We start from the raw sequence: 12,231 nt of genomic DNA on the forward strand, positions 1-12,231 counted from the left end.
CCTAGCCATTAGTGTATGTCATAAAGAACAGTCCCTAGGGAATACCATTCATATACGTACCTCCAATCTGAAACACAACTACTTACCACCATTCTGTTTTGTCCTTTCATCCACTTTGTATCCATCCAGTCACAAGCTCTTTAATCTTGCTAACAAATCTGTTATGTGGTACATTATCAAATGCTGTTTTGAAATTTCATATGCAAATCAGCCAGGCTACCCTCATCACCTTCTGCAGTACTGCCTCAAAAAAAACTCGAACAAGTTAGTTGAGCAGGGAATAAGAGCAGAAAATGCTGGAAAGATTCATCAGGTCTGGCAATATGGTGGGGAGAGAAACAGAGTTAATGCTTCAATGTAGTGTGAGGGTGATCTGCATAACGAGGCTTAATGTGGGATTGGTTTTCTTTCCACTATGGCCGGCAGGACCCTTTGCTGTGTCTGCCCATTTCCTAGCTTTCTGTTCACTCCTTTTGCTCCCTCCTGGAAGGAGGATAGGGCTCCTCTTGTCCTCGCCTTCCACCCCACCCACTTCAATAATCATTGTCCACCATTTCTGTCACTCCACCACCAAACACATCCTCCCCTCTCCTTTCACCATTCTGAAGGGGACATTCCCTCCACAATAGCTTAGTCCACTCCTCAAACACACCCAACATCTCCTTCAAAAACATGGATGATGAAGGGTCATCCAGACTCGAAACACTGGCTCTACTCTCTCTCTACAGATGCTGTCAGACCTGCTGAGTTTCTCCAGCATTTTCTGTTTTTGTTTCAGATTCCAGCATCCACAGTATATTGCCTTGACTCAACATCTCCTTGTTTTCTCACAGCACCGTCCATGCAGGCAATGCAACACCTGTCCTTTTACCTTCTCCCTTCTCACTGTCCAAGATTCTAAACATTCCAGGTGAAACAGCTTGGTAAAATGGCATCATAGAATCCCTACAGTGCAGAAGGAGGCCATTTGGCCCATCAAGCCTGCACCGACAACAATCCTACCCAGGCTCTATCCCCGTAACCTCATGTATTTATCCCACTAATCCTTCTGACACTAAGGGGCAATTTAGCATAGTCAATCCACCTAACCTGCACGTCTTTGGACTGCGGGAGGAAACCCACGCAGACACGGGGAGAACATGCAAACTCCACACGGTGCCAGGAACCCGGGTTCAATTCCAGCCTTGAGTGACTCTGTGAGGCAGCAGTGCTAACCACTGCTACCATTCTGCCCTACTTCTTTCATCCTGGTATGTCCTGTATTAGCTGCTCACGATGTGCTCTCTTTCTTAGGGAGACAAAATGCAAATTGGGTGGAGCACAACCATTAATTTCACAAACCTGACCCAAGCTTCTAGTTGTCTGTCATTTTAATTCTCCAGCCCACTCCCATTCTGATTTCTGTCTTCGATGCCCTACCCTGTTATCAAGAAGCTCGATGTATGCTGGAGGAATAGCACCTTATCTTCTGATGAGGCACTTTACAACCTTCTAGACTCAACATTGAGTTTAATAATATCAGATCATAACCTCAGCTCTCAATGTTTCGGGACAGCAGTTGCTGGTAATGATTCTGCTTTTCCCATGTACAACTTGGCGAGACATCTTTTGTTTCTTGAATTGTCCCATTACCGTCTGCTTTGTCTTCCACCATCATCCCTTTCATCATTTAATTCTTCCTTCCACCGACCTTTGCTTTTGTCCTTTCCTCTCTCCCTCTTTCACCACCCCTATACATGCTTAAATCCTGTTCCAGCTCCGTCCTGGTGAAAGGCCTGGGGTTGGAGTGCTGGGTGCATTTCCAGGTCCTGATCACGCATTGCGTCAGTGCGTGAGGCCCAGTGTGAGAATTGACCAGCAAGCCAATCGGTAGTCAGTCTACATGCTGAATTTGTGATGGAGTGTGGGTGTGGGTTTTCTCTGCTCCGGTTCTGACAGATTGACAGCTCCATGCTCGAGGTGAGATCTGCTGCTAGGATGAGGGAGGATGGAGAGCTTTCAGCAAAGGTGAACTTTATACTGGTCATTTCTGCCAGGCCGCGAGAGTGGAGGGAGGGCTTGCAAATGGTTGGTAGCTGTCAACTCCACCCTACCCCACACACCTCCCATCCATCCACTCATAAAATGGCACGGAGGGAAGAAGATGTACTGCTGGGATATTGCAGGCCTCCAGTCTCAACTCTGCGGCTGTTTAAAAGTTCAATACATGAACTCAGTTTTTCTCTCCACAGTGATCAGAGCTGCTGAGTGTTTTTTGCTTCATTCTTTATTGGGCTGGAAACACACTGAGGAATTCTTCCTCCTCCTTGCCCTTTACATTATTAACATCTCAGCCGATATTCAGATAAATTGAAATCCTTCATTATTACTCAATTGTGCATCTTTCTGTAATTTTCCCCCTTGTCTGCTTCCCATTCTTTGTCAGCCTGCATTATATGCTCAAAAGTGTAACAGTTCCTCTATTCCCTTTAATTCTAGGTTAAAGTCCAACAGGTTTATTTGGTAACATGAGCTTTCGGAGCACTGCCCCTTCATCGGGTGATGGAGGAGCAGCGCTCCGAAAGCTCGTGCTACCAAATAAACCTGTTGGAATTTAACCTGGTGTTGTGAGACTACTTACTGTGCCTACCCCAGTCCAACGCTGGCAACTCTACATCATGGCCCTTTAATTCTAATCAATACATTATCTTTGACCACTCATTAATATCATCTCTCTTCTTTTAACTAATCTTGCCACCATCCCTCCCCTTTTCCCCATTCCTTATCTTTTCGGAATAACTTTTCATCAGGAATATCACATGCTCCTCTTTTCTCAGCGAGGTTTTGTTATTGCCACATGACCGTAGTCCCATGTGGCAACCTACGCCTGACGTTACTGACCACGCTCCTTGCACTCACAGATAAACACTCGAAATCCATTCTATCTGCCTCACGTTTTCTCCCTGTCACATCCCTCTTATTTCTAAAATATTTTTCACTCTGGTGCTATTTGTCTCTCCCAGTTCTTCGTGCATCATGTTTCTCCTCTTTAATGTTTCGTGAATTAATTATTATTTTTTCTACAGCAACTTTAAAGTTTATTTATTAGTCACAAGTAAGGTTTACATTAACACTGCAATGAAGTTACTGTGAAAATCCCCTAGTCGCCACACTTCGGCACCTTTTCGGGTCAATGCACCTAACCAGCATGTCTTTCAGACTGTGGGAAGAAACCAGAGCACCCGGAGGAAACCCACACAGACACGGGGAGAATGTGCAATCTCTACACAGACAGTGACCCAACTCCCTTCGCTGGCCTTTGTTCTTTTGAGGTGTCCCCCATGAATAGGTTCCTCCTGTCCCAGAACTCTGCCTCAGGAATCTGAAAACCCACCCTCAGCACCATGACTCTGAATGTACTTGAATTCACCTTGTCTTACTGCTCCGAGACTCCTGAGTATGTAGCACTAGGAAATAATCCAAAGCTTCCAATCTTGGAGGCGCTGCTCTTTAACTTCTTCCCAAGCTCCTAAAACTCGGACTGTAGAATCTCAACCCTTTTTCTTCTGATATCATTGGATCCCATAAGGAGGACACTCCTGACCTTTGCCTCCATGGATTTTCTGCACCCTTTGAATGCTGGTCTTTACCTTGGTACAGTAAGAAGTCTCACAACATTCTCACAACACCATGGTGTTGTGAGACTTCTTACTGTGTTTACCCCAGTCCAACGCCGGCATCTCCACATCATCTTTACCTTGGCGCCAGGGAGGTATCACATCATCTTGCACTGATGTCAGTGGTTGCAGATGTTTGTTAAGTCAATGTTTGCCTGAGATGGAGTACCAACCAACTCCAGAACAGCTTCTTCCCTGCTGCCATCAGACTTTTGAACGGATCTATCTCATATTAAGTTGATCTTTCTCTAAACCCTATCTATGACTGTAACACTACATTCTGCACCCTCTCCTTCTCTATGTATGATATGCTTTGTCTGTATAGCACACAAGAAACAATACTTTTCACTGTATGCTAATACATGTGACAATAAATCAAATCACCTGTATAAAGATATTGTCTGATAAAATTAGTTAATGTAGCTAATATAGTGTCATGGTATTCTTAGCTGTGGTTAAATCGGAGCCTGTACAGGACTACTTTCTCTGATGTAGATTTTCAAGTTAATCCTTTGTTTCCTGACCTTCAGGCTGTGTGTCAACGGGCTGCCATGGTTGTGAATATGCTGAAAATGAAGAAGATAGTGTGGATGGATATGGAACAGTGAGTCCCTAACTGGCTTATCACAGTCAAATGAACCTCAGTTATTTTCTCCCTCCCAACCTGGGTTATTCTCTGACTGAGTAGAGCAGCCACCTGTTGTAGAAGCTACCTGTATCCCATTCCATTGAGTGTAGGCACCTTCTGCGGTGTGTGAACCACATGCTCTGCCGAAATACTGCCCAGTCTATGAGGGGCAAGATTACTCCCAGTTTTACCTCCCAGTCAACCACCCCACACTAAATATTTCTGCATTCTATCTCCTCCCTGTCTCTCCACCACATCACCCCGCCAATTCCAAGCTGCTAATTGACATTTTGCCAAGTTTCCATGTATTCACGCAACTGCTGAAAGTCAGCTCACTGTTTGACTGTGACATTGCTGCCAAGCACAAGCCTAATCCCAAACAAAGCCTCCAGGTGTGTGATCAGGATTCACGCTTGAGTGTGCTTTCCACAGCTGAGAGTATGCCTGTTCCAATAAATGTAAAGGATCTAGTGGTCTATTTAACAAGAGCTCAGGAGTTCACCCTGTGTCTTTTCAACAGTTAACCCTCAACTAACAACACCAGAAGTAAAAGAAGCCGAACAAATGAACATTTATTTATTGTTATTGGGATCTTGTTGTGCATAGTTGTGTACAATTTTTTATTTGTTCATGGGTTGCTGATAAGGCCAGCATTTGTTGGCCATCCCTAATTTCCCTTGAGAAGGTGCAGTCCACATGGTGTGTAGATACACACCAGTGCCGTTATGCAGGGCGTTTCAGGATTTTGATCCAGTTACAGTGAATGAACGGTGATATAATTCCAAGTCAGGATGGTGTGCAGCTTGGAGGTGGTGTTTCCATGTGGCAGCTGCTCTTTTCCTTCTAGATGGTAGAGATTGTGGCTTTGGAAGGTTGTCGAAGGATCTTTGGTGAGTTGTCGCAATGCATCTTGTAGATGGTACACATTTTAGCCACCGTGCATCAGTGGCGCATCAGTGATGAAGGGAGAGAATATTTAAGGTGGTGGATGCTTTTTCCTGGCTGTTGTTGAGTTTCTTGAGTGTTGTTGAAGCTGCACTTATCCAGGCAAGTGGAGAGCATTCCATCACACTCCTGACTTGTGCCTTGTGAATGGTGGACAGGCTTTGGGGAAACAGGAGGTCACTTACTGCAGAATTCCCAGCCTCTGATGTACCCTTGTAATTATAGTATTTACATGGTTGGTCAAGTTAAGTTTTTGGTCAATGATAACCCTCAGAACTTTAGTGGTAATGTTGTTGAATATTGGGTATGGTTACTTTCTCTCTTGTTGGAAATAGTCATTGTTTGGCATTTGTGTGGCATAACGTTACTTGCCATTTATCAACTTAAACCTGAATATTGTCCAGGTCTCATTGCATGCTGGCATGACTGCTTCATTACCTGAGGAACTGTGAATGGAACATTGTTCTTCTATTCAGTGTAAACATACCAATCGCACAACGATATTGTGAGTTCTTTATTTGAAGATAAGACCACTTATAAATAATGTTAACTAGGAGGCCTCCTTGAACTATCTAATCTGCAAGGATTACCCTGCTCTTTGATTTCATCCTGACCACACTCTAGCCATCCAGCCAAATGAGCTCATGGCCCACAGTGCCTCATGGATTCTCAATTTTCACTTGCTGGCTTTCTTCTGAACCTGTCCCATTTAGCATAATAGTAATGCCACACAACATAAAGGAGGATGCCCTCAGCATGAAGATCAAACTTTGTATCCACAAGGACCACGTGGTGGTCACTCCTATTAATTCCATCGTCAGTGAACCAGATGTGCTTTTACGGCAGTCTGGGAGTTTTAAGGTTATCATTACTGCGATTGTGTTTTATTCCAGATTTTTTATTTTGTTAACGTAAATTCTCTAGCTGCTTTATCGGATTTGAACTCGTGTCACTGGATCATTAGGCTAAGCCTCTGGAATACGGGCCCAGTGACATAACTATTAATGACCACATTATAACAGGGTGACGATTCTACCTTGTGCTGTCGTAGCATATCAGACTTTAGAAGTTGTTTGTAAAGCACTTTGAGATACTCCAAGGATGGGATATAGTCGTGTGACAGCCAATAGGAATTTTCCTAGATTGTATTTGAACCCAGTTATTTGACAGACTTCTATCACTGGTCACTCCAGCTATGGAAAATTAATTTTTAAAATACTGGCATTTTTATCGCAGCTTCCATGTTCCAAAGTTCTTTAATGGCAATGAAATATTTTTGAAGTGTAGTCACTATTGTGATGTGGGAGAATAAATCACCTCTTGACTCCCCAAAGTCTGTCCTCTATCTACAAAGCACAAGTCAGGATGGAGTACTCTCCACTTGATTGGACAAGTGCAGCTCCAACAACACTCGAAGCTCCAGGACAAAGCAACCTGTTTGATTGGCACCTCATCCACCACCTTAAATATTAATTCCCTCCACCACAAGTGCACAGTGGCAGCAGTGTGTACCACCTACAAGTTCCACTGCAGCAACTCACCAAGGCTCCTTTGACAGCACCTAACAATCTGCAACCTCCATCACCTAGAAGGACAAGGGTAGCAGATGCATGAGACACCACCACCTGCAAGTCGCACACCATTCTGATTTGGAACTGTATCGACATTCCTTCAGTGTTACCAGGTTGAAATCCTCTCCTAACCGTTCTGTGGGTGTACCTATACCACATAGACTGCAGTGACTCAAAAAGGCAGTTCAGCTTCTTAAGGGCAATTAGTGATGGACACAAAATGTCCATCTTGCCAGCAATGCTTACATCACATGAAAGGAAACACAAACATCACTGGGAAACATCACCCTCTTTCCAGCAGAATGACATATTTTCTTTCTGTTTGATAGACAGTTGGAAGACAATGATGCGGAAATCAGAGGCAGGGCAGTCATCTCATTGGTAAGACAATGTTTCTGCAATCTGCTTTCATGGAGATTGTTTTAGTTTTATGTTATGTGAGGAAAAGTGAGAGATGATTGTACTGGGACTATAACTCACAATGTCAGTATCAAATACTCGTAGCTCAGGTACAGCGTAAAGCTCCCTCTACACTGTCCTATCAAACACTGTCAGGACAGGTACAGCACAGGGTTAGATACAGAGTAAAGCTCCCTCTACACTGTCCCATCAAATACTTCCAAGACAGATACAGCACGAGTTAGATACAGAGTAAAGCTCCCTTTGAACTATCCCATCAAATTATGATGTGGAGATGCTGGCGTTGGACTGGGGTAAACATAGTAAGAAGTCTGACAACACCAGGTTAAAGTCCAACAGGTTTATTTGATAGCAAAAGCCACTAGCTTTTGGAGTGCTGCTCCTTCGTCAGGTGTGTGGGAGTTCAGTTCACAAACAGGGCATATAAAGACACAAACTCAATTTACAAAATAATGGTTGGAATGCGATTCTTTACAGGTAATCAAGTCTCAAGGTACAGACAATGTTGGTGGCATTGTCATGGGATATGGGGGGTTGGTTAGGATGGGATATGCTGGGGAGTTTAGGATGGGATATGCCAGGGGCAGGAGTTTGGGGTACAGCAGGACACAATTATTCTGCCAATGATTGAAATGGAAACGTTTGCCTCTACAACCTGAGACACAGATTTGGTAATAAGAAAGCTGAATTTTAGGGCCAGTTTGTATTATAGCAGTTTTCATAGCTTTACTGGATAGATGGTAGCTATGTTGTCAGGTGTGACAAAAAGTAGACACAAGGCTGAGTGTAAGAAATTGCAGCTGGTGTGTGTCATTTAGCCTTTCGAGCCCACTCTGCCATTCAAATAGAATTATACCTTGACTCTAGCTCCCTGCATTTTCCCTGTATTCCTCAATTCCCTTAGTATCCATCAATCTGTCAACCTCGGCCTTGAATATAAACATCGACTGAGCATCCACAGCTCCCTGGGGTACAGATTTCCAAAGATTCACAGCCACTGAAGAAATTTCTTCTCATTTCTGCCTTAAACGGCTGCTCCCTTATTCTGAGACTTTGACCTGACATTCTAGGTTCCCCAGCGAGGGGAAACATTTTCCCAGCATCTTCCCTATCAAGGCCCTTCACAATTTTACACGTTTCAATTAGATGACCTCTCATTTTATCTGCTATTTAAGAAAGGATTAGAGAGAAAACGGGGAACTTTGGGTTAGTTAGCCAAACATCAGTAATGCCAAAAATGCTAGAATTCAGTTTTAGAGACATTGTAACAAAGCACTTAGGAAATCAAAAGGGAAGTCATAGTTACTAAATGGTTTCCTGTACAAAGATCAGTTTGGCTATCAACCCTGCAGTCCTTGTTCTGAGTCGGTGTTCCACGCAGTTAACTTAGCAAGCACTTTGTATCTGTTGGACAAAGTCAAGGGCTAAGGCTCCTCCATCTCTACATCCTGGATCCACATTCCTGCCTGACTCACAGTCACAGACCCCTGTCACTGACCACTAATCAGCTCTAAACTTTGACTTAACCTGAGGGTGTGACAGACTCATAGAATCCCTACAGTACAGAAGGAGGCCTCTTGGCCCATCAAACCTGCACCGACAATAATCCCACCCTATCCCCGTAACCCCACATATTTAACCTGCTAATCTCCCTGAAACGAGGGTCAATTTAGCATGGCCAATCAACCTAACCCGCACATTTTTGGACTGTGGGAGAAAACCAGAGCACCCGGAGGAAACCCACGCAGACACAGGGAGGACATGCAGACTCCTGGAACAAAATGTCCAGGTCCCCCTCTGTAATAATTCAGGAAGCCCGACTGGAAAGGAATGGGATTTATTGTTAAACACAAAATAAAGCCGCTACTCCATGGTGTACATACACAAGTCCCAACCGGAAAAACCGTTCAACAGACCCTGCCTCTCGGGGTCTGTCTGATAAAGGGCCCAGGTGAAGAGTTCGTGGGCAGAGCATTGCCTATTATCAAGGGAAAACTCGTATTCAACCAGCCCCACAGGGAGATCAATGAGAGAATCCTCATGGGACTCAAGGTTATCACATCCTCCCCTCCCCGAAGCTCCCAATGTCTGCAGCTCAGAATCCAGTTGAAAGTTCCTTGATCTGTGGATAGCAACTGCAGATATAGTTGTCTGGGATCACAGTGCTCTCCACAAGTTTCCAGATGTTGCAGTGACAACGAAGCACCTACCTTTCCATCTTTGTCTGAATTTATTTATTTGGTTGCTCAAGGAGGTATTTTTAATTAAATCAAATATTTTAGTTTTATTCATATGTTTGAAATAAATGAAATGATGACTTTTGGCTTTTTGTTTACAGAGTGTTCTTGGTCTACCTAGCAACAAAGTGCTCCAATTGCTGCTCGAGATGCTGGAAGTAGACTTAAGTCAGTATGTGCGATTCCAGGTTAGTCCCTTGCCCTGAGCCTTAATAGTCCTGCTCATAAGAAAGACTGCAGTGAAGGCTGGATAATAAAGGGATAGAAAACATCCGAGCTTGAGCTTATAGAATAGAGAATGCCAGCACAGCTAGTATGTCAGGACTCCAGAATGTTCTGGATGACCATATGTGTGGTAAAAGTCTCTGGCTTGAGTCACTCCTATGTCTGCCAGCTTGCAATTAATTATTGGTAATTATGATGCAAACAAAAATGTGAAATTAAACTATCAAGGAATACAATAAGAAACAGTAAAGTATTTGCTGGGCATTAATTATTAAAAGGAGAATTTAGGTTGGGACAGGGCTACTAAAGAGTGAGAAAGATAAACTGAAAGATGACACACGTACTGAAGCCTCAGTTTTCTTAAAAGGGACTAAAAGAGAGGAAGTGACTGATTGGATTGAACTGAAGACAGTTATACTGTAAGGTTAAAATGTCAGAAGGGAGTAAGTGTAAAAGCAAACACGTTGAAGTAGAAGTGAGCAAAGCTAAGATGGGATATCAGTCAGCAGCATGAATAGAAATCTTTATTAGAAGATAAGGGGGTGAATTGATGGGGTGACACAGTGGTTAGCACTGTTGCCTCACAGCACCAAGGACGCAGGTTCGATTCCTGGCTTGGCCCACTGTCTGTGCGGAGTCTTCACATTCTCCCCGTGGGTCTGGGTGGGTTTCCTCCGGGTGCTCCGGTTTCTTCCCACGGTCCAAACGTCGTGCTGGTTAGGTGCATTGGCCATGCTAAATTCTCCTTCAGTGTACCCGAACAGGCACCAGAGTGTGGTGACTAGGGGATTTTCACAGTAACTTCATTGCAGTGTTAATGTAAGCCTACTTGTAACACTAATAAATAAACTTAAACTTTAAGTTCAGCTATTGTATTTCAAAATAAAAATTTATAACTGGCAAAGATCATAAAGGAATAAAGCAAAGTATATTTTTATCCAAAAAAAACTTTGTTTTTAAATATTCTGGAAATTCCAAAGAAATTTAAGAACAATAGATTTAAACATGAAAGGAAAAAATATATATATTTAAAGAAAGATTGGAGCTGCATGGAAATGACCATGATATCCTGAAGAATGTGCTGTGCTTAGAGGAAGCTGTGAAAGAAGCAGAGTGAGTTATAGCCACCCTCACAAGTCTGCAAGATTTTAATCCAAGTCTTGGATTTCCATTATCACATGAGAGAGAAAAGCTCTGTGAAATATTTCTGTAGCGACAGTGGATACCTTGTGGTAGTTTTTCTGGGATTTTTACAGATTAAAAATTTAAGGGCACAGTTGCCTATAAAAGGGTGTTTAGCTCTGAGTTTAACTAAGCAGAAATCTTTTGGGAAATGTTTGTAGGACCACTTCTGATTGTGTAAATGTAATCTTGTGTATTTAAGTTTTCTTTTCTTTTTAATAAATGTTTTAATTTAATGTTTAAAATTTCCATATGTGGCTTTGCAATTATTGCTCCTAACTTAAGAACACATACTACCTTGTAATAAAATACAAATTGCAAATTGTTGTGGTAGCTTGTCCAAGTTTTCCTTTTGGGTTTGGACAGCCAGGCAATTACCACTTGCCATTATTGTAACACAACTCAGCCACTGAGGTATTTTGGCAGATGAGTCAGTCTGCAATTCAAAGACTTGAAGGCACGCTGAACATCAGTGATGACATTATCAACTAACATTACACTGAAAGTGAACATGTGTCTGTATGCATGCCGACAACATCTTAGAGAATGGAACCTCACCTTGAACAAAGACAAATGCTTGTTCAATGAAAGCAGACTTAAATTCTTTGCAGTGAAGGAGTATTATCTGATCCATGGAAAATTGAGGCCATTGCAAATGCTATGGATCCAACAAATGTGCAAGAAGTCCAGAGAAGCTAGGACTCATCAGATATTGTGGTTGTTGTCTGTGTGGAGTTTGCATGTTCTCCTCGTGTCTATGTGGGTTTCCTCCAGGTTCTCCAAATAAAATCACTCACACACTGCAAGGCCTTGACAATGTTTGAAATGAGCTGACTGTTACAGCCGCATCTGATCTTGTATTAAACAACAGTTATATTTGTCATTTGACCATCATTGAGGGAACGTGTTGTCAATATAGCACATGAAGGTCACCAGGAATTGTCGAACCAAGCAACTCCTTCAGGAATTGAGCAAATGGTAGAACATCGGATCTTTAGTGTTTGCCATGTTAAGCAACCGTAATGTCAAATTTTAGTGATCCACTCAAGATGCCTTAACAACTTCCGGGACAATGGATTGAGGCTATGTGGAAGATTTGCCCACAGAGTGACACCTGTATGTTGTCAGTGATGACTGCAGCAAATTTTCAGAATTAAAATAGTTTCAGAATTAAAATAACTTCAGTGAAAACAATCATCCCAAAGCTTTACCAGATATTTGCTTTGTCTGGAGTCTTCCAAATGGTGAGAAGTGACAGTGGACTCCATTCAACAGCGATGAGTTCAGTAAATTTGTGAACTGTCTGGGTTTCACTCATTGCAAAATAGCACCCTGATGGCCAAGTGCTAATGGAGAAGTCGAGAGTT

The sequence above is a fragment of the Mustelus asterias genome, chromosome 12 (genome assembly GCF_964213995.1).
Source record: "Mustelus asterias chromosome 12, sMusAst1.hap1.1, whole genome shotgun sequence".
NCBI classification, from domain to species: Eukaryota; Metazoa; Chordata; class Chondrichthyes; order Carcharhiniformes; family Triakidae; genus Mustelus; species Mustelus asterias.